The 26,102-nt window shown below is 48.6% G+C and overlaps 1 long non-coding RNA gene and 1 other non-coding gene across 3 annotated transcripts; one reads left to right on the plus strand and one right to left on the minus strand.

Moving 5' to 3' along the window:
- The first annotated feature begins 2,391 nt into the window (after window positions 1-2,391).
- LOC123567010 (U6atac minor spliceosomal RNA) lies at window positions 2,392-2,516 on the plus strand. The gene has a single exon (XR_006689720.1). It is a non-coding gene; the product is annotated as a U6atac minor spliceosomal RNA (small nuclear RNA).
- Window positions 2,517-4,767: 2,251 nt separating this feature from the next.
- Window positions 4,768-20,220, minus strand: LOC135965082 (uncharacterized). 2 transcript variants are annotated; one of them, XR_010577940.2, is made up of 3 exons: window positions 19,939-20,220; window positions 19,386-19,568; window positions 4,768-14,768 (listed from the first exon to the last, which is right to left on the minus strand). It is a non-coding gene; the product is annotated as an uncharacterized lncRNA (long non-coding RNA). The 2 variants fall into 2 exon arrangements; XR_010577941.2 differs by lacking the exon at window positions 4,768-14,768 and having other exon boundaries at window positions 16,352-19,568.
- Window positions 20,221-26,102: the final 5,882 nt, after the last annotated feature.

Genomic DNA, 26,102 nt, shown 5'->3' on the forward strand with positions numbered 1-26,102 from the left:
TGTTTGCAGGAGAGTCACAGAGACAGGAAGAAAGCCAAGGGGATGAGGAGCCCCACGGAGAAATAAGATGGGAAATTCGGTCGGGGTGGGGTAGGGGAGGGTCAGGGAGAGAGGGAGGACTTTGGAGTAGAAACGATTAGAGTGGTTTTGTTGTTGTTGTTGTTGTTGTTGTTGTTGTTGTTGCTGTTGTCGTTTTTTTGAGACAGAGTCTTGCTCTGTCACTCAGGCTAGAGTGCAGTGGCACGATCTCGGCTCACTGCAACCTCTGCCTCCCAGGTTCAAGCGATTCTCCTGCCTCAGCCTCCTGAGTAGCTGGGATTTACAGGCACCCACCACCATGCCCAGCTAATTTTTTGTATTTTTAGTAGAGACGGGGTTTTGCCATGTTGCCCAGGTTGGTCTCAAACTCCTGAGCTCAGGCAATCCGCCTGCCTCTGCCCCGCAAAGTACTAGGATTACAGGTGTGAGCCACCGCGCCCAGCCTACGATTAGAGTGTTTTTAAGTGCTGGGGTAGAAGGCAGTAGACAGGAGCCCTGGCCACGGGAGAGGCTGGCCTGGGGCGTTGTGTGGGGCGGTGAAAATGCTACGGGTAGAATTAGGCGGGAAGGAAGAGGAGTGTGGCAGAATTCCATTCTAAAACAGGATAGTTAGGAAAGGTCTCACAGGCAATATTAGAGGAAGATGTGAAGGTGCTGAGCTATCAAGGGTGGGAACCAGTGTCGACACTCTACGGGCAGGAGAGGTCTGGTGCTCCTGGTGCCTGGTGCTATGGCTGGAAAAGCAAGTGCAGCTGGAACAGAGTGGGCAAAGGCGAGAGGAAGAGGAAGTGAAGGCAGAGAGGTGACAACGAACTTCACACAGGGTCATGGGAAATACTGTGCAGACTCCGGGTTGGATTCTGAGGCAAGTTGGCGCCCTCAGAAGTTTGCAGCTGAGAAGGGACATGGCTGGGGATGACTGAGCTGCTGCTGACTTAGCTGACAACTGAACAAGAAAAGCAAGTGCACACACAGGATATCCAGTCAGGAGGCTACGGCAGGAACCGGTGGGAATGCAGGAAGCACGGACTGTGACTCATTGTTAAGGCCATAGTGGGGGATGTGGTGACCATGGCCTATTTCTGGAAGTACCTGCAGCCTTGATGGGAAGGATTTGCTTGTGGGTGCTGTGCTCGGTGTGAGAAATGAGGCGTTCGCAAGAATCCTGGTTAGGCGAATGTGATGACTGGTTTGAAGGAGATCAGTGGCTGCACATTCAGCTCAAGGTGTCTAGGAGATGTCCAGGTGGAGACGTTGGGGGAACAAATGCATTAGAGCCTGGGGTTGAGGAGAGAGGCCCAGGATATGAGGAGCATTTGGGAACTGTGTGTCTTCAGGAAGAAGGGATGAGGTCACCAATGTCAGTGGAAGTTTTAGAGAAAAGTTCCAACCCTGACAGTCCCAGGGGGCGTTTCAACATTAAAAGATTGGGACAGTGATGAGGAACTAGTGAGGACCAAGGGCTGGTCAGCGAGGTAAGAGAACCATGGGACAGAGGTGCTGGAGGCCAAGAAAAAAATATTTCAGGGCAACAGCAGTGGCTCATGCTTGTAATTTCAGCACTTTGGGAGGCCAAGGTGGGTGAATCACTTGAGGTCAGGAGTTCCAGACCAGCCTGGCCAACATGGTGAAATCCCAGTACAAAAATTAGCCAGGCATAGGCCGGGTGCAGTGGCTCATACCTGTAATACCAGCACTTTGGGAGGCCGAGATGGGCGGATCACGAGGTCAGAAGATTGAGACCATCCTGGCCAACATGGTGAAACCCTGTCTCTACTAAAAATACAAAAAATAAGCTTGGTGTGGTGGCGTGTGCCTGTAATCCCAGCTACTTGGGAGGCTGAGGTGTGAGAATCCCTTGAACCAGGGAGTCAGAGGTTGCAGTGAGCCAAGATCGTGCCACTGCACTCTAGCCTGGCGACAGAGCAGACTCTGTCTGAAAAAAAAAAAAAAAAAAAAAAAATTAGCCGGGCATGGTGGCACATGCTTATAATCCCAGCAGCTACTCAGGAGGTTGAGGCAGGAGAATCGCTTGAACCTGGGAAGTGAAGGTTGCAATGAACCGAGATCGTGCCACTGCACTCCAGCCTGGACAACAGAGCAAGACTCCATCTCAACAAACAAACAAACAAACAAAAATTTCAGAAAGAAATGATCAGCCATGATATGGTCAGGCAGAAAAGGCAGATGGAGTTGGAGTGGAACGAGGGAGAGTGCCTTGGGGTGGGAGGTGAGAAAGTGGAAACAATGAAGGTGGACAACACAGCATGACTTTGCTGTTAAGGGGCACAAAGCAGTGAGGTGGTCGCTGCAAGTGGAAGTGGGGTCAAGAGAGGGTTTTAGGAGAAAACCGTGCTGTATGAAGGGAAAGAAGGTTGGCATTCCCCTTGACAGGGATGGAAGAGGCCCTCGGGCCTGACAACACACAGAGGGTTAAGGTGCTCCCACCTACTTCTGGCATCTAACCCTCGTTTTTTAAATCTTTTTTTTTTCTTTTTTTTCTTTTTTTCTTTCTTTTTTTTTTTTTTTTTTTTTTAGTATGAGGCGCATTTGGGAAACGTGTGCCTTCAGGAAGAAGGGATGAGGTCACCAATGGGAGTGGACGTTTTAGAGAAAAGTTCCAACCCTGACAATCCCAGTGCAGTGGTCGGATCTCAGCTCACTGCAACCTCCGCCTCCTAGGTTCAAGAGATTCTCCTGCCTCGGCCTCCTGAGTAGCTGGGATTGCAGGCGTCCGCCACCAAGCCTGGCTAATTTTTGTATTTTTAGTAGACACGGGGTTTCACCATGTTGGCCAGGCTGATCTCGAACTCCTGACCTCAAGCGATTCATCCCCCTTGGACTCCAATTGTTCTGGGATTACAGGCGTGAGCCACAATTCCCGGCCCTTAAATCTTTTAAAAACTAAAAATTAAAAAAGAGAGAGAGAACAAAGCAGCGTATTTCCATGCGGAGGGTACCGTCTCCGTGGAGAAGGCCAAGGGGAGAAGCGCAGGAAGGACGTCCTGGAGTGAGGAGACTGGGGAGACCTGATGGAGTGGAGGGTAGGGAGGGAGGGAGGCTGTGCGGACGCGGGCATTAGGGGCTCATCGCGTGGCGCACTGGACACCGGGCTGGTCCGGAGCCAGAGGCAGGAAGGTGGGCAGAGGATGCAGCGGGCGAGTAGGAGCCCTCCTGATGGCTGCTCTCAGGAGAAACCAAGACCGAGTGTGCAGAGAGTCGGGAAGGAAGATGCCTTGGGAGAGTGGCTGAGGCAAGCCAGCAGAGGGTGTCCGGGACAACGTGTGCGGGCTGCCAAGCGCTCCGGTGCTGCGCAGGGTGGAGTCCTGGGGCTGGGCCGGCGGAGTGCTGCGGCGCCTGGGGTTGAGGGGGTGCAGGCGGTGAGAACAACAGAGGCCCAGGCTGGTCCGGCCCTGCCACCTCCCTCCATTCGCCGGGCTAAGCTTGGCCCCCCCACCCCACCCCGCCCCGTTCCCCCAGTGCCTGCTGCGCTGGGCCCAGGCCGCCTGTGCCCTGCCTGGCCCTCCGCCCACCTCCCCCTCCACCACCACCCAGGGCCTGTGCCTCACCCCGGGGTTCCATCTCACTGGTTTCCACCAGAGACTGGGGCGCTGGCTAGGCGAACGACGAGGCTTGTTTACCGTCACCATGGAGACGGTGGCGGGGTGGGTCGCCAGGCGTGGTGGGCCCGGGCGAGGCTGGGGAGAGGCTGCTTTGCCCCAGCCCTCCCTTCTCCTACTCCCACCCCTTGTCCTGGGCCTGCCAGGCCCGTGAGCCCGCCTCAGGAGGAGCGCATACCCGGCTCCGACCTGCAGAACCGTCAGGGGATAGAGTGTGGTCTGTGACAATTAACACAGAAAATTAACACATCTCATTCTAGTTTATTTCTGTGCTCCTGTAAATAGTGAATGATTTAGAATCCTAAGACAGTGTGACAGTGTCCGCTTTCACACCCTGGGGTGGTTCTGACGCACTCCCGGTGTAGGAAGCTCTGGCGGGTGCCAGATGGTGTTGAGTTCACCTTTTCCAGTTGGTGGCACTTTGTCCCCGATCTCATTTCACCCTCAGGACAGTGCTTTGGAGGCATCGCTAAGAGTCCGAATCAGCAGGTGGGCACTGGTAATAATACCAGTAATAAGAACCAACACAGGACAGCAGGTCTGTCCAGCTCCACCCTCTGCTACTTTTTTTTTAGACAGGATCTGGCTCTGTCCCCCAGGCTGGAGTGCAGTGGTGGGATCTCAGTTCACTGCAACCTCCACCTCCCAGGCTCAAGCGATCCTCCCACCTCAGCCTTCTAAGTAGCTAGGACCACAGGCAGGCACCACTGTCCAACTAATTTTTGTATGCTTTCTAGAGACAGGGTTCCGAGATATTGCCCAGGCTGGTCTCAAACCCTGGGCTCAACCAATGCGCCCTTCTTGGCCTCCAAAGTACTGGGATTACAGGCGTGAGCCACCACGCCCGGCCTATTATGTCATTTTTCCAGTTGCCATTTTCCCCCAAATGTGTAGAAAACATCATGCCTCATATTTCACAAATGTTGGTATCTTCCCAGTACCGTAAGCAGGGCACTGTCTACAGTGTGTCAGGCCGAGGTTGTCCCAGCAGCACTGATTCTGCTGACCCTAATGGCAGCAAGCAGAGGGCAGTTTATTGGTGTTTGGCCCTCTGTGTCCCTAATAGTGTAGCAGGACGAGCCGCAGACAAAACTCCTCAGTCACCGGATTAAAGAAGGAAGAGGTTTTTTATTTGGCTGGGAGCCTCGGCAGACTCACGTCTTAAGAGCCGAGCTCTCCGAAAAAGAAATTCTTGGCCTTTTTAAAGGCTTACAGCTTTAAGGGGTCCGTGTGAAAGGGTCATGATAAATCGAGCAAGCATGGCAAACATGACTGGGGGCTACATGCATCAGCTAACAGAACAAAAAGTTTTACAATGCTTTTTTCATACAGTGTCTGGAATTTACAGATAACACAAGTAGTTTAGGTCAGGGATTGATGTTATTATTATTACTTTTTTTTAACTCCTAGGACCACTTGGTGGTGCCAAGGTTGTCTGGCTATTTATCTTCCTTTTTTTTTTTTTTTTTTTTTTTTTTTTTTTTTTTTAACTATTTGCTTTCTCTCTTTCCTCCTGTCTTGTGAACTAGGCAAGGTCGGGGCAGAAGGGCAGCAGGAGTAGTAGTTGTCTCCTTCTTAATAGAAGCCCCTGCAAGTGGCAGCCTTCCAGCCCAAGGCTCTGGGCCTCTGCAGTTGGAGTTCCCTCAACTGGCCCTGGGAGATGGCGCTGTGACCCGAGCTCTGGCTCATCAGGTCAGGGAAAGAAAATCAGCCTCAGAATCTCTCATCTCTGGCCAGCGTTCTCCCTGGTGACTGAGTCACAACTGTCCTGTTCTCGATGGGTGTGGTCATAGCACAGAGCCTGTGGGTGGTTTTCCCTCTGGAGTCTCCCCAGGACTCTTGTGACCCAGAAGTGCACATCACACGCATGCTGTGCACAGGCCCCTCGTCCTCAGTGGCACCCCGAGATCAGGCAATGGGCAGGCATTTATAAATGTGCAGCTGCTCCAACCTGGCGCCAGAATGGCTGTGGTGTGTGTGAGGCACTGCTCCTTCCAAGAGCTTTCAGATTTGGGGTGAGGTGTACAGAGGAAGCAGCCACCTGTCACAGAGGACAGAGTAGTAAAGTTAAGAGAAAAGTGTGTCTGGGCATGCTGGCTCATGCCTATAATCCCAGCACTTTGGGAGGCTAAGGCAGGAAGATCACCTGAAGCCAGGAATTCAAGACCAGCCTGGACAACATAGTGAGACCCTGTCACTACAAAAAAAAAAAATTTTTTTTACCTTAGTCAGGCATGGTGGTGCATGCCTATTATGCAGAAACTGGGCAGGCTGAAGCAGGAGGCTTGAGCCCACAAGTTTTAGGCTCCAGTGAGCTGTGATCACACCACTGTACTCCAGCCTGGGTGACAGAGCAAGACCCTGTCTCAAAAAAAATTAGAGAAAGGTATAGACAAACAGCTGAGCAGTGTGCGATCCCAGCAATCAGGAGGCATTCCTGAGAAGGGAAAATTGACCCTGGGCTCCGGAGGAGACATGGAATTTCTGATGTGGGATGGCGAAGGGGATAGGCACCGCTAAAAACCCCTCGGACTCCCCCAGCGTCCCCCTCTGTCCCTGCTTCCTCGCTCTTCCTGCTCTGAAGCTGGGCTGGCATTTGCTTCTCTATCTCATCGCTCTCTTTTCTTTATTCAAGAAAAGCTGGCCAGGTGCGGTGGCTCACACCTGTAATCCCAGCACTTTGGGAGGCCAAGGCGGGCGGATCACGAGGTCAGGAGATCGAGACCATCCTGGCTAACATGGTGAAACCCCGTCTCTACTAAAAATACAAAAAAAAATTAGCTGGGCATGATGGCAGGCACCTGTAGTCCCAGCTACTTGGGAGGCTGAGGCAGGAGAATGGCATGAGCCGAGATCGCGCCACTGCATTCCAGCCTGGGCGACAGAGAAAGACTCTATCTCAAAAAAAAAAAAAAGAAAGAAAGAAAAGAAAACAAAAAGCTACTAGAACTTGCCAAGAGCTGCAAGAGTCTATGGCATTTGAACCACATCCCGCTCCCTCCCCTGCCCCAACTCAGCTTGACACAAACTCTACCCTAGGCAGCTGCGGCCAAGAAAATAGGTCTCCCGCCTGGTACAGTGGCTCATGCCTGTAATCCCAGCACTTTGGGAGGCCGAAGTGGGCGGATCATTTGAGGTCAGGAGTTTGAGACTAACCTGACCAACATGCTGAAACCCCATCTGTACTAAAAATACAAAACAAAAATTAGCCAGGTGTGGTAGCATGTGCCTGTAGTCCCAGCTGCTCTGGTGGCAGGAGAATCACTTGAACCTGGGAGGCAGAGGCTGCAGTGAGCCGAGATGGCACCACTGCACTCCAGCCTGGGCAATAGAGTGAGACTCTGTCTCAAAAAAAAAAAAAAAAAAAAAAAAAAAGAAGAAAAGAAAAGACAAAAGAAAGAGAAAATAAAAAGAAAATAGGGCTCCCTCTCCCCTTAGCTCCCAATCAAGGGCTACTGTACTTCACCAGGAGGAGCAGGATAGCATCATTTCTGTCTCCAACTCCAAGGTGAAGAGGCAAAATTCTTGTTTCGTGTGACCAAGAGGTGAGGAACTCTCTTGACCCGTAAGATAGAGGCTCTACCACAAGCACAGCAGGTGAAGAATATAAAGTTCTGACAACCCTTACCCAGCTCACGGGCAGGGCAGAGGTTCACTTCAGGAGAAGGAAGCCAAGAAGGCCAAGGCAACCACATCCACGCAGCTACTTGAGACGTGGGTCACAGATATCCAGGGGAAGAAGCAGCCAATTAAATAAGAAAGCTGTGGCTGGGCACTGTGGCTCACGCCTGCAATCCCAGAGACTCAGGAGGTGAGGCTGAGACTAGAGGACTGCTTGAGACCAGGAATTCCAGACTAGCCCGAGCACATACCACGACTTCCATTTCTAAAAACAAATAAATAAACGAATATAAATAAAAGAGAAGGCCAGGTGCAGTGGCTCATGCCTGTATTCTCAGCACTATGGGAGGCCAAGGCAGGCTGATCATGCGAGCCCAAGAGTTTGAGACCAGCCTGGGCAAACCCCATCTCTACAAAAAAATTCAAAGAATTGGCCAGGCCCAGTGGCTCATGACTGTAATCCCAGCAGTTTGAGAGGCTGAGATGGGCAGATCATTTGAGGTCAGGAGTTCTAGACCAACCTGGCCAACATGGTGAAACCCCATCTCTCCTAATACCACAAATATTAGCTGGGTGTGATGGCATGCCCCTGTAATTCCAGCTACTTGGGAGGCTGAGGCACAAGAATCGCTTGAACCTGAGAGACAGAGTTTGCAGTGAGCCAAGATTTCGCCACTGCACTCCAGCCTGGCTGACAGAGTGAGACTGTCTCAAAAAAAAAAAAAAAAAACCACACACACACAGAGACAAAAAATTAGCAGGGCACAGTGGCACACACTTGTAATCCCAGCTACTCAGCAGGCTGACACCAGAGGATCACTTGAGCCCAGGAGGTGAAGATTGCAACAAGCTGATATTGTACCACTGCACTCCAGCCTGGGTACAAAGTGAGACCCCGTATTAAAATAAAATAAAATAAAATAAAATAAAATAAAATAAAATAAATAAAATAAAATAAAAAAGAAAGCTCTGAAGCCAGACACAAGGATGCAATAGCACATGCCTATAGTCCCAGCTACCAGGGAGTCTGAGGTGAGAGGATCACTTGAGCCCAGGAGTTAAAACTTAGCCTGGGCAACATAGTGAGACCCTGTGTATTAGTCCATTCTTGCATTGCCATAAAGAAATACCTGAGACTGGATAACTTATAAAGCAAAACTTTGCTCATGCCTATAATCCCAGCACTTTGGGAGGCCAAGTGTGGGTAGATCACCTGAAGTCAGGAGTTTGAGATCAGCCTGACCAATATGGTGAAACCCTGTCTCTACTAAAAATACACTTACAATCATGGCAGAAGGTAAAGGGGAAGCAGGCAGGTCACAGGGCCAGAGCTGGAGCAAGAGAGAGGCAGGAGTTCCCACACACTTTTAAACTACCAGATCTTGGCCGGGCATGGTGGCTCACACCCATAATCCTAGCACTTTTGGAGATCAAGGCAGGTGAATCACCTGAGGTCAGGAGTTCGAGACAAACCTGACCAATATGGTGAAACCCCATCTCTACTAAAAATACAAAATTTAGCCGGGCGTGATGGCGGGCACCTGTAGTCCCAGCTAGCTGGGAGGCTGAGACAGGAGAATCGCTTGAACCCAGGAGGTGGAGGTTGCAGTGAGCCAAGATTGTGCCACTGCACTCCAGCCTGGGCAACAGAGCAAGACTCTGTCTAAAACAAACAAACAAACAAACAAAAACTACCAGATCTCATGATAATTCAGTCATTATCTCAAGGGCAGTACCAAGGGGAATGGTGCTAAACCATTCATGAGAAATGCACCCCTATGATCCAGTCATCTCCAACCAGGCCACACCTTCAACACAGGGGATTACATTTCAATATGAGATTTGGGCAGGGACACACATCCGAACTCTATCATCCTGTCTAAATAAACAAATATAAAGTAAGCTCTGAGTCTCTTCCCAAAGGAACTGACTTTGTTTGAAACAGAATGTGTGGCCAAGAACCATGGCTCACACCTGTGATCCTGGCACTTTGAGGGGCTGAGACAGGAGGATTGCTTGAGTCCAGGAGTTTGAGACCAGTCTGGGCAACATAGCAAGACCCTGTCTCTATAAAAAATACCTGAGTGTGGTGGCATGTCCATGTCATCCCAGTTACTCTGGAGGCTGAGGTGGGAGGATTGGTTGAGCCTGGGAGGTTGAGGCTGCAGTGAGCTGTTCCTGCACCGCTGCACTCCCTAGGTGACAGAGCGAGACCTCATCTCAAAAAAAAAAAAAAGAAAAAAAAAAAAAGAAAAAAAGAGGGCCAGGCACCGTGGCTCAAGCCTGTAATCCCATTACTTTGGGAGGCCAAAGCAGATCACTTGAGGTCAGGAGTTGGAGACCAGCCTGGCCAACATGGTGAAACCCTGTCTCTACCAAAAATGCAAAAATTAGCTGGGTGTGGTGGCACACACCTGTAGTCCCAGCTACTCAGGAGGCTGAGGCAAGAGAATCACTTGAACCCGGGAGGCAGAGGTTGCAGTGAGCTGAGATCGAGCCACCGCACTCCAGCCTTGGCGACAGAGTGAGACTCCGTCAAAAAAAAAAAAAAAAAAAAAAGGCAGGGCGCTGGGGCTCAGGCCTGTAATCCCAGCACTTTGGGAGGCTGAGGCAGGTGGATCACGAGGTCAAGAGATCAAGACCATCCTGGCCAACGGTGAAACCCCATCTCTACTAAAAATACAAAAATTAGCTGGGTATGGTGGCGCGTCCCAGCTACTCGGAGGCTGAGGCAGGAGAATCGCTTGAACCTGGGAGGCAGGTTGCAGTGAGCCGAGATCATGCCACTGCACTCCAGCCTGGGTGACAGAGCGAGACTCCGTCTCAAAACAAAACAAAACAAAACAAAACAAAAAATTAAAACAGAAAACCACAAAAACTAAAACAAAAAACTCAGAAAAAAGAAAGAAATGGAGAAATTCAAGTTTAAGGGCACCCTGGAAACCAAGAGCTCCTGGCCAGGCTAGGTGGCTCACACCTGTAATCCCAGCACTTTGGGAGGCCAAGGCGGGTAGATTGCTTGCACTCAGGAGTTCAAGACCAGCCTGGGCAACAGGGTGACCCTGTCTTTAAAAAAAAAAAAAAAAAGCCAGGTGCGGTGGCTCATGCCTATAATCCCAGCACTTTGGGAGGCCAAGGCCAGCAGATCACCTGAGGTCCGGAGTTTGAGACCAGCCTGACCAACATGGAAAAACCCCATCTCTACTAAAAATACAAAATTAGCCTGGCGTGATGGCGTATGCCTGTAATCCCAGCTTCTGGGGAGGCTGAGGCGGGAGAATCACTTGAACCCAGGAGGCGGAGGTTGCAGGAAGCTGAGATTGTGACACTGCATTCCAGCCTGGGTGACAGAGCAAGATTCTGTCAAAATAAATAAATAAATAAATAAATAAATAAATAAATAGGAAGGAAGGGGGGGAAGGAAGGAAGGAAGAAAACAAAAGCTCCTCTTTTTTTATTTTTATTTTATTTTAGATGGAGTCTCTGTGACCCAGGCTGGGGTGAGCGGCGTGATCTTGGTTCACTGCAACCTCTGCCTCCCAGGTTCAAGCAATTCTCCTGCCTCAGCCTCCCGAGTAGCTGGGACTACAGGTGTGTGCCACCACACCCAGCTAATTTTTGTATTTTTGGTAGAGACAGGGTTTCACCATGTTGGACAGGATGGTCTTAATCTCTTGACCTCGTGATCTGCCCGCCCCAGCCTCCCAAAGTGCTGGGATTACAGACGTGAGCCACCACGCCCAGCCAAGCTCCTTGTAAATTAAGAGTAATACACCAGGTGTGGGGGCTTACGCCTGTAATCCCAGCACTTTGGGAGGCTGAGGTGGGCGGATCACCTGAGGTTAGGAGTTCGAGACCATCCTGGCCAACATGGTGAAACCGTGTCTCTACTAAAAATACAAAAATTAGCTGGGCGTAGTGGCGTGTGCCTGTAATCTCAGCTACTCGGGAGGCTGAGGCAGGAGAATCGCTTGAACCCGGGAGGCAGAGGTTGCAGTGAGCCAAGATCGCACCATTGCACTTCAGCCTGGGCTATAGAGCAAGACTCCATCTCAAGAAAAAAAAAAAAAAAGAGGGAAAAGAAAGAAAAAAAAGAACAATACACTAAACCAGGAGTCCCCAACCCCTAGGCCACGGACCAGTGCCCGAACCTGTCTGCTGCCTGTTAGGAACCAGGCCTCACGGCAGGATGTGAGTGGCAGGCAAGCCTGAGCTCTGCCTCCTACGAAACTAGCCCCTGGTGCCAAAAAGGCTGGGGACCACTACACTAAACCATCAACTAGGTAGCAAGAGAGAGAGCCAGGAATGGAGATAGCTAAGAAGAGCTCACCTGCTCAAAGATCAGCCTCATGAACTACCTTGCCTAAATTTAATTGTTTCAGACTGCTGAGCAATTTATGCCCCCAGAACACTCCCAAAAATACTACAGTAATTAGTGAAGCCTAACATATGGGTGTAATACCAAATGAGGCAAACATCTTAACAGAGAAATCAGAGAGAGAGATAGTCAAAAAGAGCCCTGCTAAAACCATGATCACCCTGGGGTGAATGTCTACATGCCCATATGAATATGGAATTATATATAACATCTACATTTCATTATTTTTTAAATTTTTTTATTTTCTTTCTTTCTTCTTCTTCTTCTTCTTTTTTTTTTTTTTTTTTTTTTTTTTTTTTTGATACGTAGTCTCGCTCTGTTGCCCAGGCTGGAGTCAGTGGTGCGATCTTGGCTCACTGCAACCTCCACCTCCCAGGTTCAAGCAATTCTCCTGCCTCAGCCTCCCAAGTAGCTGGGACTACAGGCGTGCGCCACCATGCCCAGCTAATTTGTGTATTTTTACTAGAGATGGAGTTTCACCATGTTAGCCAGGCTGGTTTTGAACTCCTGACCTCCAGTGATCTGCCCACCTCAACCTCTCAAAGTTCTGGCATTATAGGTGTGAGCCACCATGCCCAGCCTTTTATTTTATTTTATTTTATTTTTTAGACACAGGGTCTCTCTATGACTCAGGCTGGAGTATAGTGGCCCAATCAAAACTCACTGCAACCTCGAACTCCTGGGCTCAAGGAATCCCCCCACCTCAATCTCCTGAAGTAGCTAGGACTACAGGCGTCCACACCATGCATGGATAATTTTTTTTTTTAGAGATGAGCTCTCAGTATATTGTCCCAGCTGGTCTCAAGCTGTCCTGCCTTGGCCTCCCAATGCCTATTTCTTTATAAATATGTATTTATCTATCTACCTGAGGAGTGTCATCAGAGGCTCCATGTTGCAGGGGAAATTGACTCCATTATAATAGAGTAGTGAAGTCAAAAAAATAAATAAACAAGCAAACAACAACAAAAACAAACCAGGAGAGGCAAGAAGAGAATCAGTTTTCAGAGTTACTTTCCCCTAAGGTGGGAAATAAAACAAGGATATCTGTTTTTGCCACTTCTATTCAAATTGTTCTGGCAATTCTAGCAAGGAAAATAAAGAAGGCATCCAGATAGGAAAAGAAGTAAAATTTGCAGATGACATAATCTTGTTTATAGAAAATCCTGGAGGCCGGGCATGGTGTCTTATGCCTGAAATGCCAGCACTTTGGGAGGCCGAGGCAGGTGGATCATCTGAGGTCAGGAGTTCAAGAACAGGCTGGCCAACATGCTGAAATGCCCCCTCTACTAATAATACAAAGAATTAGCCAGACATGGTGGCATACGCCTATAATCCCAGCTACTTGGGAGGCAGGAGAATTGCTTGAATCCAAGAGGCAGAGGTTGCAGTGAGCCGAGATCGTGTCATTGCACTCCAGCCTGGGCAACAGAGTGAGACTCCATATAATAATAATAATAATAATAATAATAATAATAATAATAATACAAAAAATAGCTGGGTGTGGTGGTGGGCACCTGTAATCCCAGCTACTCCAGAGGCTGAGGCAGGAGAATCTCTTGTACCTGGGAGGCGGAGATTGCAGTGATCAAGCCACTGAACTCCAGCCTGGGCAACAAAGCCAGACCCTATCTGAAAAAAAAGAAGAGAAGAGAAGGGTAAGGGAAGGGGAGGGGAGGGGAGGGGAGGGGAGAGAAGGGGAGGGGAGGGGAGGGGAAGGAAAGCCCAAAGAAACCACTTAAAAAAAGCTATTAGAACAAATAAATGGACCAGGCACGGTGGCTCATGTTTGTAATCTCAACACTTTGGGAGTCTGAGGAGGGAAGACAGTGGAGGCAAGGAGTTCAGGACCAGCCCGGACAACATAATGAGACTCAATCTCTACAATAAAAATTTTAAAAATTAGCCAGGCATGATGGCACATGCCTGTAGTTGTAGCTACTCAGGAGGCTGAGGCAGGAGGATCTCTGGAGCCTAGGAGTTTGAGGCTACAGTGAGCTATGATCATGCCACTGCACTCCAGCCTGGGCAACAGAGTCTCTCTGTCTAAAAAAAAAAAAACAACAATAAATGGATTCAGCAATGTTACAGGATAAAAGATCAATATACAAACGTCAACTGTATTTCTATACATCTTTAGTTAACAATCCAACAAGAAAACATTAACAGTAGCATCAAGAAGAATAACAGTGTCAGGCCAGGTGCAGTGGCTCATGCCTGTAATCCCAACACTCTGGGAGGCCAAGGCGGGCGGATCACGAGGTCAGGAGATCAAGACCATCCTGGCCAACATGGTGAAATCCCGTCTCTACTAAAAATACAAAAAATTAGCTGGGCAAGGTTGCGGGCACCTGTAGTCCCAACTACTCAGGAGGCTGAGGCAGGAGAATGGTGTGAACCCGGAAGGCAGAGCTTGTAGTGAGCTGAAATTGTGCCACTGCACTCCAGCCTGGGTGACAGTCTCAAAAAAAAAAGTGTCAGCCAGGTGCGGTGGCTCACGCCTGTAATCCCAGCACTTTGGAAGGCCAAGGCAGGCGGATCATGAAGTCAGGAGTATGAGACCAGCCTGATCAACATGGTGAAACCGTGTCACTACTAAAAATACAAAAATTAGCCAGGCATGGTGGCACACACCTGTAATCACAGGAGGCTGAAGCAGGAAAATCGCTTGAACCCAGGAAGCTGAAGTTGCAGTGATCTGAGATCCCGCCACTGCACTCCAGCCTGGGGGACAGAACAAGTCTCCGTCTCAAAAATAAATAAATAAAATAAAATAAAATCCAAAAACAAACAAGAAAACATTAACAGTAGCATTAAGAAGAATAACAGTCTCAGCCGGGCACAGCAGCTCAAGCCTGTAATCCCAGCATTTTGGGAGGCTGAGGCAGGTGGATCACCTGAAGTCAGGAGTTCGAGATCAACATGGCCAATATAGTGAAACCTTGTCTCTACTAAAAATACAAAAATTAGCCGGGCATGGTGGTGGGTGCCTGTAGTTCCAGCTACTAGGGAGGCTGAGGCAGGAGAATCACTTGAACCCAGGAAGCAGAGGTTGTAGTGAGCGGAGATCATGCCATGGCACTCCAGCCTGGGTGATAAGAGTCAAACTCCATCTCAAAAAAAAAAAAAAAAAAAAAGAGGAGAGTCTTAGGAGTAAATTTAACAAAATAATTGCAAAATGTGTACTCTGAAAAATACAAAACATTGTTGAAAGAAATTAAAGTGCTAAATAAATAAATAAGGTTGGGTATGGTGGTTCACACCTATGGTCCCGGCTACTCAAGAGGCTGAGGTGGGAGGATCACTTGAACCTGGGAGGCTGAAGCTTCAGTAAGCCATGATCACACTATTGCACTCCAGCCTGAGAGCCAGAATGAGACCTTGTCTCAAAATAAAAAAGTTAAATGCCAAGCGCAGTGGCTCACGCCTGTAATCCTAGCACTTCAGGAAGCCATAGGCAGGCAGATCACCTGAGGTCAGGAGTTCGAGCCCAGACAGGCTAACATGGTGAAACCCCGTCTCTACTAAAAATACAAAAATTAGCCAGGTGTGGTGGAAGTTGCCTGTAATCCCAGCTACTCAGGAGGCTGAGGCAGGAGAATTGCTTGAACCTGGGAGGCACAGGTTGCAGTGAGCCAAGAGTGGGCCATTGCACTCCAGCCTGGGTGACAGAGTAAGACTTTGACCGGGTGCAGTGGCTTATGCCTGTAATCCCAGCACTTTGGGAGGCCGAAGCGGGTGGATCACCTGAGGTCAGAAGTTTGAGACCAGCCTGGCCAACATGATGAAACCCCGTCTCTGCTAAAAATACAAAAAAAAAAAAAAAAAAAAAAATTAACCAGCATGGTGGTGGGCACCTGTAATCCCAGCTATTCAGGAGGCTGAAGCAGGAGGATCACTTGAACCCCGGAGGTAGAGGTTGCAGTGAGCCAAGATTGCACCATTGCACTCCAGCCTGGGCAACAAGAGCAGAACTCGGTCTCAAAATAATAACAATAATAATAATAATAATAAAACAGTTAAAAGTGTGTGTGTGTATATATACATACGCACTCATATATATACACACACATATATATACATATATAGTATCAGCCATGAGGTCCTGCCAGAAGATGACGGCTCCTAATGCCGCTTCCCAGCACAAGAGTTCAGTGCCCACATATGCAAGGCTGAGAGTCTCACAAAGAGCAGGGCAAGGTGCACACATCAGTGATATAAAGCACATAGGATACAACATGGAGGGAATTTACATGCTGTCTATGCAAGAAATGTATTACACATCTATCTTCCTACATGTAGAAATGTAGAGTAGTTTAGTAATCACCATGCATAAATACATAGAATGGATAACTATAGCGGTTACATAAATATTGAAAGAATGATGAAAAAATGTAGAATAGTGCTAAAATTAATTCTAAGTGGAGAAATGATATAGATATAGATATGCAAATATACACACATATGTCTCTCTATAAATTGGTTAAGTTATACATTTGCATATATATAGCAGTTGGATAAATATAATGTTTAAAGGGACACTATTTATAGAAATACTATAAAGCATGGGGCACAGTGGCCTGCACTGTAGTCCCAGACTTGGGAAGCCAACGTGGGAGGATTGCTTGAGCCTAGGAGTTTGAGACCAGCCTGGGCAAGACAGCAAGAACTTGTTTCAGGAAAAAAATACTATATATTCTCTTTCTCTCTCTTTTTTTTTTTTTTTTTTTTTTGCGACAGAGTCTCACTCTGTCACCCAGGCTGGAGTGCAGTGGCATGATCTCGGCTCACTGCAACCTCTGCCTCCCAAGTCAAGAGATTCCCCTGCCTCAGCCTCCCAAGTTGCTGGGATTATAGGTGCCCACCACCACGCCCGGCTAATTTCTGTATTTTTAGTAGAGACAGAGTTTTGCCATGTTGGCCAGGCTGGTCTGGAACTCCTGACCTCAGGTGATCCACCTGCTTCAGCCTCCCAAAGTGCTGGGATTATGGGCGTGAGCAACTGCACCCAGTCACACATTTCTTAATAGATAAGATATATACAGTTATTAAATAAATGTATATCAAGATACTTAATGGTTAGGGAAGCTTAGTTAAGGCACTGGACACCAGGAAAACATGCTTTTCCCACCAAGATCTCCAGATGATCCTGTCCAGTCCTGTATCAAGATGCCAGTGGGGAAACTGAGGGCCTGTTGAGGCAGGCACCCAGGGAGCAGCACAGCCAGTGGGGAGAAGGGAAGGGAAATACAGGAATGTGATGTTTATGGTATTCGAGGTGCACTGAGCATGCTGTGTTCGAAGGGCTGGCCTAAGTCCTGCAGGGGCATTATTCATCTCATCTTCTCTACTCTGAGGTGGATGATTCCGTCATCCCCAAGTTACAGTAGAGGAAGCCAGGGCCCAACAAAGAAAAGCTGTCGGCCGGGCGCAGTGGCTCACGCCTGTAATCCCAGCACTTTGGGAGGCCAAAGCGGGTGGATCACGAAGTCAGGAGATCGAGACCATCCTGGCTAACACGGTGAAACCCCGTCTCTACTAAAAATACAAAAAATTAGCCAGGCGTGGTGGCGGGCGCCTGTAGTCCCAGCTACTCGGGAGGCTGAGGCAGGAGAATGGTGTGAACCCGGGAGGTGGAGCTTGCAGTGAGCCGAGATTCTGCCACTTCACTCCAGCTTGGGCGACAGAGCGAGACTCCGTCTCAAAAACAGAAAAGAAAAGCTGCCACACCAGCCACTTTATAAACCTTTACAGTGTCATGAGAATTTGTGGGCTAGTCCAGATTTTTAAAGAAAACGTCAGGCTTGAGCAAATTTGCAGACCCTCAAAATCTACTCTCCCTAATCTGGGAGTGTCTCTGCAAAAATAAAAAAATAAATAAATAAAATGTCATGAGAATTAGTGGACTAGTCCGAATTTTTAAAGAAAACTTCAGGCTTGAGCAAACGTGCAGACACCCAAAATCTGCTTCCTGTATCCTGGGAGTCTGCACCAGGGAGAGCAGTGAGGAGGGTGGAATTGATGCCAAACTGTCCTAGACCGCCCCCTTCTGGACAGAGGAGGTGGGCTCAGCCGTCTCCATGAACAAAAATCGCCCTCTCTTGGCTAGAGGCTGTGGCCAGTCCTCAGGAAGGGCCCTGTGTGTGTGTGACAAGATGCCCTAAGCACTTGCTTCATTCCTAGTGGGGCTGTGGCCAGGGTGGGGCATTGCTGAGTTTGGCCTGGAGAGGGGACACAAAGGCAGACATCTGAAGCCACAGAAATTTCAGAAACAAGCAAATGCAGGGTTACTGGGAGATGCCTGGACACTGCAAAGATGCAGAGATAAAGAAGGAAACAACAGTTCAGCAGAGAGAGAGAGAGACGGAGCAAGGACAGGGAGACACCCAGAGAAAGATAGAGAGACTCTCCCAGACAGATACCAACCAAGCCAGAGAGATTCGGAAGGACTGAGACACACAGAAGCCCCCCGCCCCCCAGCCCAGCACCCCGAGACATGGTGGAAAAGGAAGCATCTTCTCTGACCTGAGCCGAGACAGGCAGGGATCCCCCAGCAGGAAGAGCTCTTCCTCTCCCCATCCTGTGGCATCCAGACAGTCCTCCCGCCCCAGCCCAACACCTGATTTCAGAAGTTCCCAGGAGCTCTGTATCCTAGTCCTCTGGGATTCGTTGGTACAAATGGGCTTGCTGTGGGACTTTCCCCAGGATGGGCTAGGACTCTCTCTGTGGCAGCAGGCTTCTCAGCTTCCTAAATTCCACTGCCATATCTCTTTGCTGTCTCATTCTCCTGGTGAGTATGCTTGCCTTTTCACACAAAAATGGAGGTTTTGTGTTGAGAGAGGTTTCCTCTCAACTAGCTCTGTCCCACTGAGACTGATAAAGAACTGTGAACCTGGCCAGGCGCGGCGGCTCATGCCTGTAATTCCAGGACTTTGGAAGGCTGAGGTGGGTGGATCACTTGAGATCAGGAGTTCGAGACTAGCCTGGCCAACATGGTGAAACCCCATTTCTATTAAAAATACAAAAAATAGCCAGATGTGTTGGCTAACGCCTGTAGTCCCAGCTACTCAGTAGCCTGAGGCAGGAGAATCGCTTGAACCCGGGACGCAGACGTTGCAGTGAGCTGAGATGGTGCCACTGCACTCCAGCCTGGGTGACAGAGCAAGACTCTGTCTCAAAACAAAAACAAAAACAAAACTTTGCTGGGCATGATGGCTCATACCCCTAATCCCAACACTAAGAGGCTGAGACAGGGGGATCACTTGAGGCCAAAACTTTGAGACCAGGTTGGGCAACAAAGCAAGACCCTATCTCTACAAAAATACAAATTAAAGAACTGTGACTTGGAAATGTCAGTGACTTTTCCTGGGCTTTGATGAAGACCCCTTCCTGATTGAGGAACAGAACCTGTCCCAACCTGCCTGGACAGCCTTGTGGCCTCATCTTGCCCCCATCCAGTGGCCAAGGCTTTATTAGCAGAACCAGGACTGCCTCCTCATGAGTGCAGCCTCCTGAAGAAGGCTGGGAAGTCCATCGTGTAAGGCCTGGGGAAGGAGGAGATGTGAACTCCTCCTCAGTCAGGAGATGACATTTTCTTACAATCTTCCTCTTACCTTCCCCCACCCCAAGGCCACATTCAGTATTCTTCCACAAACACTCTGTTGCCTGTGCCCAGAGACCCAGATGCTGGAACCTGACCGCCTGGATCTAATTCTAGTGCCACCACTTACCAGCTGGCTGACTTGGCAGGCAACTTCACCTGTTGTGCTTCCGTTTTCCATAGATAAGATGGAATCTTGCTAGCATCAACGTCACTGAGCAGGCTGGGTGCAGCAATTCACGCTTGTAATTCCAGCACTTTGGGAGGTTGAGGAGGTGGGAGGATCACTTAAGCCAAGGAATTTGAGTCCAGCCTGGGCAACAAAGCAAGACACCCCCCAAAAAAGAATCGAGCCTGCCCAGCCTATGGGTGCTGATTGCTCCAAACAATCCCTGCATTCCCCCATAAAGTCCAGGCTGCCCGAACTATGGCCAGTAATACTGGAGAACAACCCCTCCAACCGAGCTGCCCAAACTGGCTGCCAATCCGCAAGAATGGCCCCGTATCCAGCCTGCACCCCCACCCCCTCCATGGCTGCTAATCCTGGAAACAATCCCTGTATTCCCACTTCAGAAGCTGGTTGCGCCGCCCCCATGAAACACCTTCGCGCCCTCCCCAAATGAGCCGCGCGTCTGCTCCTCCAAGCGGCCGCTGTGCCCGGTGTTCAGCGAATCTCAACTCACAGCCACCCGGCAGGCCGCCCCGCGCGCCGCCTCTCCCTTTCCTGCGGCTCGAAGGGACTCCAGAGTGAACCTTGCGCTTGTTTTTCATCGTCTCCATCTCGGGGCTTCCTTGTAGAGTTTGGAGCTCAGCGTGAACGGCGCTCCACGCGCTCGTTCCATCAGCTCCTCGGTGCCTGCATGCAGCCGCGCGTGCCAGTCAGTGCCTGGGTCACCGCGAATTCCGTCCCAACCCGCTCCGGCGCCGCGACAGTCTCTCCTGTTACTGGAGACGTTTCTTCTGTCAGTGCACATATGTGTCGTTCTGGGTTTTTTTGTTTTTTTTTTTTTTTTTTTTCTGTTAAAGACAGTGCTTGGCGGGAACATTTCTGCACTACTAGTCTCTGAAGCTTCAACCCCACGCGCCAGGCCCACCCACACCCGGTCCCCCGTTCACCCGCCCGACCCACCCACAGCCAGCCACCCAGCTCAGATCCCGGCCCACTATCTGCACCCCACGCCCGCCCCACACCCAGAACCTCTCCCCAAGGCCACCCAAGCCCACTCCCCATGGCCTGAGCCTCCTCCCACGCCCAGCCTTTCCCCGTGCCCAGGAACTTCTCCAATGCCCAATCCCCCAGTATCCCAGCCCCCTGCATTCCAGGCCCCCACACCCCCTGGCCACCGACCCCCACGTCCCGGCCCCACCCCATATCTGACTCTCCCATGCCCAGGGCCTTCCTCACAGCTGTTCTTGTCACACCTTGGTCACCTCCCCACGCCCAGACCCCTGCCCGGCGCCGGGCCCGCCCTAGGCTCCAGGCCCCCTCCACACCCCCCAAACCTCCTCTCCCCACACACACCCAGAGGCCCTGCCAAGGCTTTTGGGGGTTTGGTGGCAGCAATGTAGTTAATGAGTATCCTCAATTCAAAGAATGTTCAAGACGGCACTGCACTGGAGAACGTGAGAGCCCTGAAATCTTGCTTCTCCTGTATGAAAAACACTTGAAAGAGGTTTCCCCAAATTTGACAATGTCAAAAACTTTCACATTAGCAATGGGGAGCATATATTCAAGGCAACTGGTATGGGGGGAAACGTTAGTAATAATAAGTGGTGAACTGGAATGCACATTTTCTTTCTTTCTTTTTTTTTTTTTTTTTTTTTTTTTTGAGACAGAGCCTTGCTCTGTCGCCCAGGCTGGAGTGCAGGGGCCGATCTCAGCTTACTGCAAGCTCCGCCTCCCGGGTTTACGCCATTCTCCTGCCTCAGCCTCCTGAGTAGCTGGGACTACAGGCGCCCACCACCTCGCTCGGCTAGTGTTTTGTATTTTTTCAGTAGAGACGGGGTTTCACCGTGTTCGCTAGGATGGTCTCAATCTCCTGACCTCGTGATCCGTCCGTCTTGGCCTCCCAAAGTGCTGGGATTACAGGCTTGAGCCACCGCGCCCGGCCGGAATGCACATTTTCTAAGCTATGAGTAAAAAAAATTTAAGAGAGGATGTCGGCTGGGCGTGGTGGCTCACGCCTGTAATCCCAGCACTTTGGGAGGCCGAGGCAGATGGATTGCTTGAGGTCTGGAGCTCGAGAACAGCCTGACCAACATAGTAAAACTCTGTCTCTACTAAAAATACAAAAAAAAAAAAACTCAGCTGGGCGTGGTGGCAGGCGTCTGTAATCCCAGCTACTCGGGAAGCTGAGGTAGGAGAATTGCTTGAACCTGGGAGGCGGAGGCTGCAGTGAGCTGAGATTGCATCATTGCACTCCAACCTGGGCAACAAAAGCCAAACTCCACTTCAAAAAAAAAAAAAGAGAGGGGGTCAATCAAACCAGAAGACCCGTTTGTCCTTCATTCTTTCTCAAAGAAATTGTTCTAATATTCTAAATCGTTGGCCGGGCGCGGTGGCTCAAGCCTGTAATCCCAGCACTTTGGGAGGCCGAGGCGGGTGGATCACGAGGTCAGGAGATCGAGACTATCCTGGCTAACATGGTGAAACCCCGTCTCTACTAAAAATACAAAAAACTAGCCGGGCGTGGTGGCGGGCGCCTGTAGTCCCAGCTACTTGGGAGGCTGAGGCGGGAGAATGGCGTGAACCCGGGAGGCGGAGCTTGCAGTGAGCCGAGATCACGCCACTGCACTCCAGCCTGGGAGACACAGCAAGACTCCGTCTCAAAAAAAAAAAAAAAAAAAAAAAAGAGAGGGGGTCAATCAAACCAGAAGACCCGTTTGTCCTTCATTCTTTCTCAAAGAAATTGTTCTAATATTCTAAATCATTATCATATGAAGCAGTGATCATGATTATGCAGTTACTGATAGCAGTAAAATGTAATTACAAGGGAATTAATTTTAAAATTCATCTTTCGGAATTTTGTTATGCTATGCTTTTGAAAATTTGCAATTGTTTTGCTTTTGTCATTCTAAAAATCATTCTTTTATCATTATAAATAAATACAAACTTTGAGACAAACTGACTATATTCAGAATTTTGTGCTCTTTTCTTTTTTCTTTCAAGACAGAGTCTCACTCTAGCCCAGGCTGGAGTGCAGTGGCACCATCTTGGCTTGCTGCAACCTCCACCTCCTAGGTTCAAGCAATTCTTGTGCCTCAGCCTCCTGATTACAGGTGTGCGCCACCATGCCTGGTTAATTTTTTTTTTTTTTTTTTGAGATGCAGTCTCTGTCACCCAGGCTGGAGTGCAGTGGTTCAAGCAATTCTCCTGCCTCAGCCCCCCGAGTAGCTGGGATTACAGCCGCGTGCCACCCGGCTAATTTTTGTATTTTTAGTACAGACGGGGTTTCACAATGTTGGCCACGCTGGTCTCTCCATTGAACTCCTTTATCTAAATCTTTATAAAAATCTCATTATAATGAGATTAAGCATCTGATAAGGGGAATCATTTATTTACTTGGTAGGAGTAGAATAAAATAATGTTTTTACTGGAACTGAATGTTAAAGTTGAAATTTAACATTTCGTGAGCCACTGCACCCGCCTGGCCTAATCTTGTGTTCTTTTCTTAGAGATAACTCTCCCTATGGTGCCAACTTCAGCTCCTACTTTCAGATCTGCCCTCCTCCTCCAGGGGCAAGTGTGTCGGGTCCTCTGAGGGAGGCACCTGGGGCATCCCTGCTGAGCACCACGTGTGCACAACTTCAGCTTTCAGAGGCAATGTTGATTGTTTTCCAAGGCAGGTGTGCGAATTTAGGACTGGAAATGAGTCCCATGAACTCCCGGTCTGCCCAAACCCAGGAACCTGGAGGGGTCCTAATCACCTGTGTCAGTGAAAAGGTGGAAAATAGCAAACTCTACCCATCCCTCGGATCAAAATGGGTTCTCCAGTTCCTCTGCGGTACAGGCTATAAATTCGGACCCTCAATGTGGAAAATCCCAATGTTGATCATCAGAAGTTAATATATTAATATTTTACCAGTTTATTAAGAACTTAGAGGCAAATAATAGCTCTCAAGAATTTATACATCAAACCACAAGACATTTTAATTTTACATTATAAAAAAAAACCCTGCTGCTCTATTTTTTAAAACATGATTGGATTTTTTCCCCATTGTTTACTAAATTTTGACTTCTTCAATAGTTCTTTCTGGTTTGGTAAACATTGCTCTGAAGCACTTGTCCTTCTCTTTTGTAGTCTGATCAGAGGCGCGCACACTACCAGCTCCCTTTGTTTACTGGGGAGGCCGAATAACAAATGGTTGGTATTTTATATTAGCTACTGCTGTGGAGACAACAAAGAGGAGTGGAGCTCTGGTCGCATTTGAATCGAGGTTTCAGGTGGCCACAAATTCAATAATTTCTTTAATTTATTTAACAGACAAGACTCTACAAACTACTGACATTCATGGTCACATTCCATGCCAACAAACCCAGAACTAAGACTTTTCCAAATCGTAGTGTTGTGGAATTATTTCAACTTTAACATTCAGTTCCAGTAAAAACATTATTTTATTCTACTCCTACCAAGTAAATAAATGATTCCCCTTATCAGATGCTTAATCTCATTATAATGAGATTTTTATAAAGATTTAGATAAAGGAGTTCAATGGAGAGACATTTATTGGAATGAACCACTGGTTCAAGATAAGAAACCCTTTTCATAAATTATGCCTTAATCTAAAATCTGGGTAAGTATTTTACTTCATTGGCTCAGTTTAACTGGAGGAAATGGCAAAGAGAAATTTATGACTCTGGCTTACAAATATTTAAAACCTGTTTCTTCAGAAACAGTGATCAAGTATCACTAAGAAAAAAAAAAAAAAAAAAAGAAAACCTGTTTCTCTCACTGACTGACTCTGACCATTGAGAAAGCTGACTCCCTGCCCCAGCACTCTGCCTCACAGCCTGCTTTATGAATCTTCACTACACTGTCAGTCAACACTCGGAAGATAACACATCTATTTCTTCCTCCCACTTGAAGCCCACTGTGATGTCATCCATTGGAGGCAGGAGCTCTGCGCTGTCCCTTTGCAGCCCCTTGAACTGCAGTGAGATGTGTGTATTGAGTCAATCCACAAATACCAAGTAATTCTATAAATAAAAATTATAGGAGACCCTTGTTTTGGACTAAGTTCCTGCCTAGGATCAGCTTAGTCCTAAACAAGGGTCTCATTCTGGCTAACACGGTGAAACCCCGTCTCTACTAAAAAATATAAAAAACTAGCCGGGCGAGGTGGCGGGCGCCTATAGTCCCGGCTACTGGGGAGGCTGAGGCAGGAGAATGGCGGGAACCCGGGAGGCGGAGCTTGCAGTGAGCTGAGATCTGGCCACAGCACTCCAGCCTGGGCGACAGAGTGAGACTCCATCTCAAAAAAAAAAAAACAAAAAAACAAAAAACAAGGGTCTCCTGGGTGGATCACCTGAGGTCAGGAGTTTGAGATCAGCCTGATCAACATAGAGAAACCCTGTCTCTATTAAAAATACAAAAAGAATTAGCTGGGCGTGGTGGCACATGCCTGTAATCCCAGCTACTCAGGAGGCTGAGGCAGGAGAATCGCTTGAACCCGGGAGGCAGAGGTTGCACTCCAGCCTGGGCAACAAAAGCAAAACTTGAAACTCCATCTCAAAACAAAAACAAAAACAACAAAAACCAGGGTCTCCTATAATTTTTATCTAACATAACTTTCAAAGCATTTTCATTCTAATACAATTACTCCAAAACAGAGTCATCTCTGGCCTTCCAACAGGAGAGATATAACAGTCCAACTTCCCAAACAGGCCAGCTTCAGTGGCATGATAATGAAGTTCTCTCTGCCTTTAATCCTTACAATAAAAGGGGACCCGAGGTTAGCCAATCATTCTTTTTTCTATTGTTCTGTCTCCTTATTCTCGCCTTAGGAGGAAAGCAGCCTTAAAATGACCAATTCACTTTTTCTTTTTTGTTTCTGCTTTATTTAGCCCTTTTGGTCTATAAAACCAACCTCCTCTGCTCAGTTCCCTGGAACATTTATTCCATTTTATGAAAGGAAGTATTGCCTTATTCGAGAATCACAAAGCCAGTTAAGATTTTTTAAATGGGCCGGGCACAGTGACTCACTCCTGTAATCCCAGCATTTTGGGAGGCTAAGGCAGGTGGATCACCTGAGGTCAGGAGTTCAAGACCAGCCTGACCAATATGGAGAAATCCCGTCTCTACTAAAAATACAAAATTAGCCAGGTGTGGTGGCACATGCCTGTCATCCCAGCTCATCGGGAGGCTGAGGCAGGAGAATAGCTTGAACCCAGGAGGCAGAGGTTGCAATGAGCCGAAATCCCAACACTGCACTCCAGTCTAAGCAACGAGAGCAAAACTCCGTCTCAAAAAAAAAAAAAAAAAAAAAAAGGAGCCAGGCACAGCGGATGATACCTGTAATCCCAGCACTTTGGGAGGCTGAGGCAGGTGGCCCAGTCTCCACTAAAAATACCAAAATTAACCAGGCATGGTCATGCACACCGTGTTGGCTTCAAGTAATCCGGGCCAACACTGTAACTGCCCAAGGGGTTCACCTTGCCTGCTGCCCAGACAGAGCCAATTCATCAAGACAGGGAACTGCAATAGAGAAAGAGTAATTCACGCAAAGCCAGCTGTGTGGGAGGCTGCAGTTTTATCATTACTCAAATCAGTCTCCCTGAGCATTCGGGGATCAGAGTTTTTAAGGATAACTTGGGTGGGTAGAGGGGGAGCCAGTGAGCCAGGAGTGC

Source organism: Macaca fascicularis, chromosome 9 (assembly GCF_037993035.2).
Source record: "Macaca fascicularis isolate 582-1 chromosome 9, T2T-MFA8v1.1".
NCBI lineage: Eukaryota > Metazoa > Chordata > Mammalia > Primates > Cercopithecidae > Macaca > Macaca fascicularis.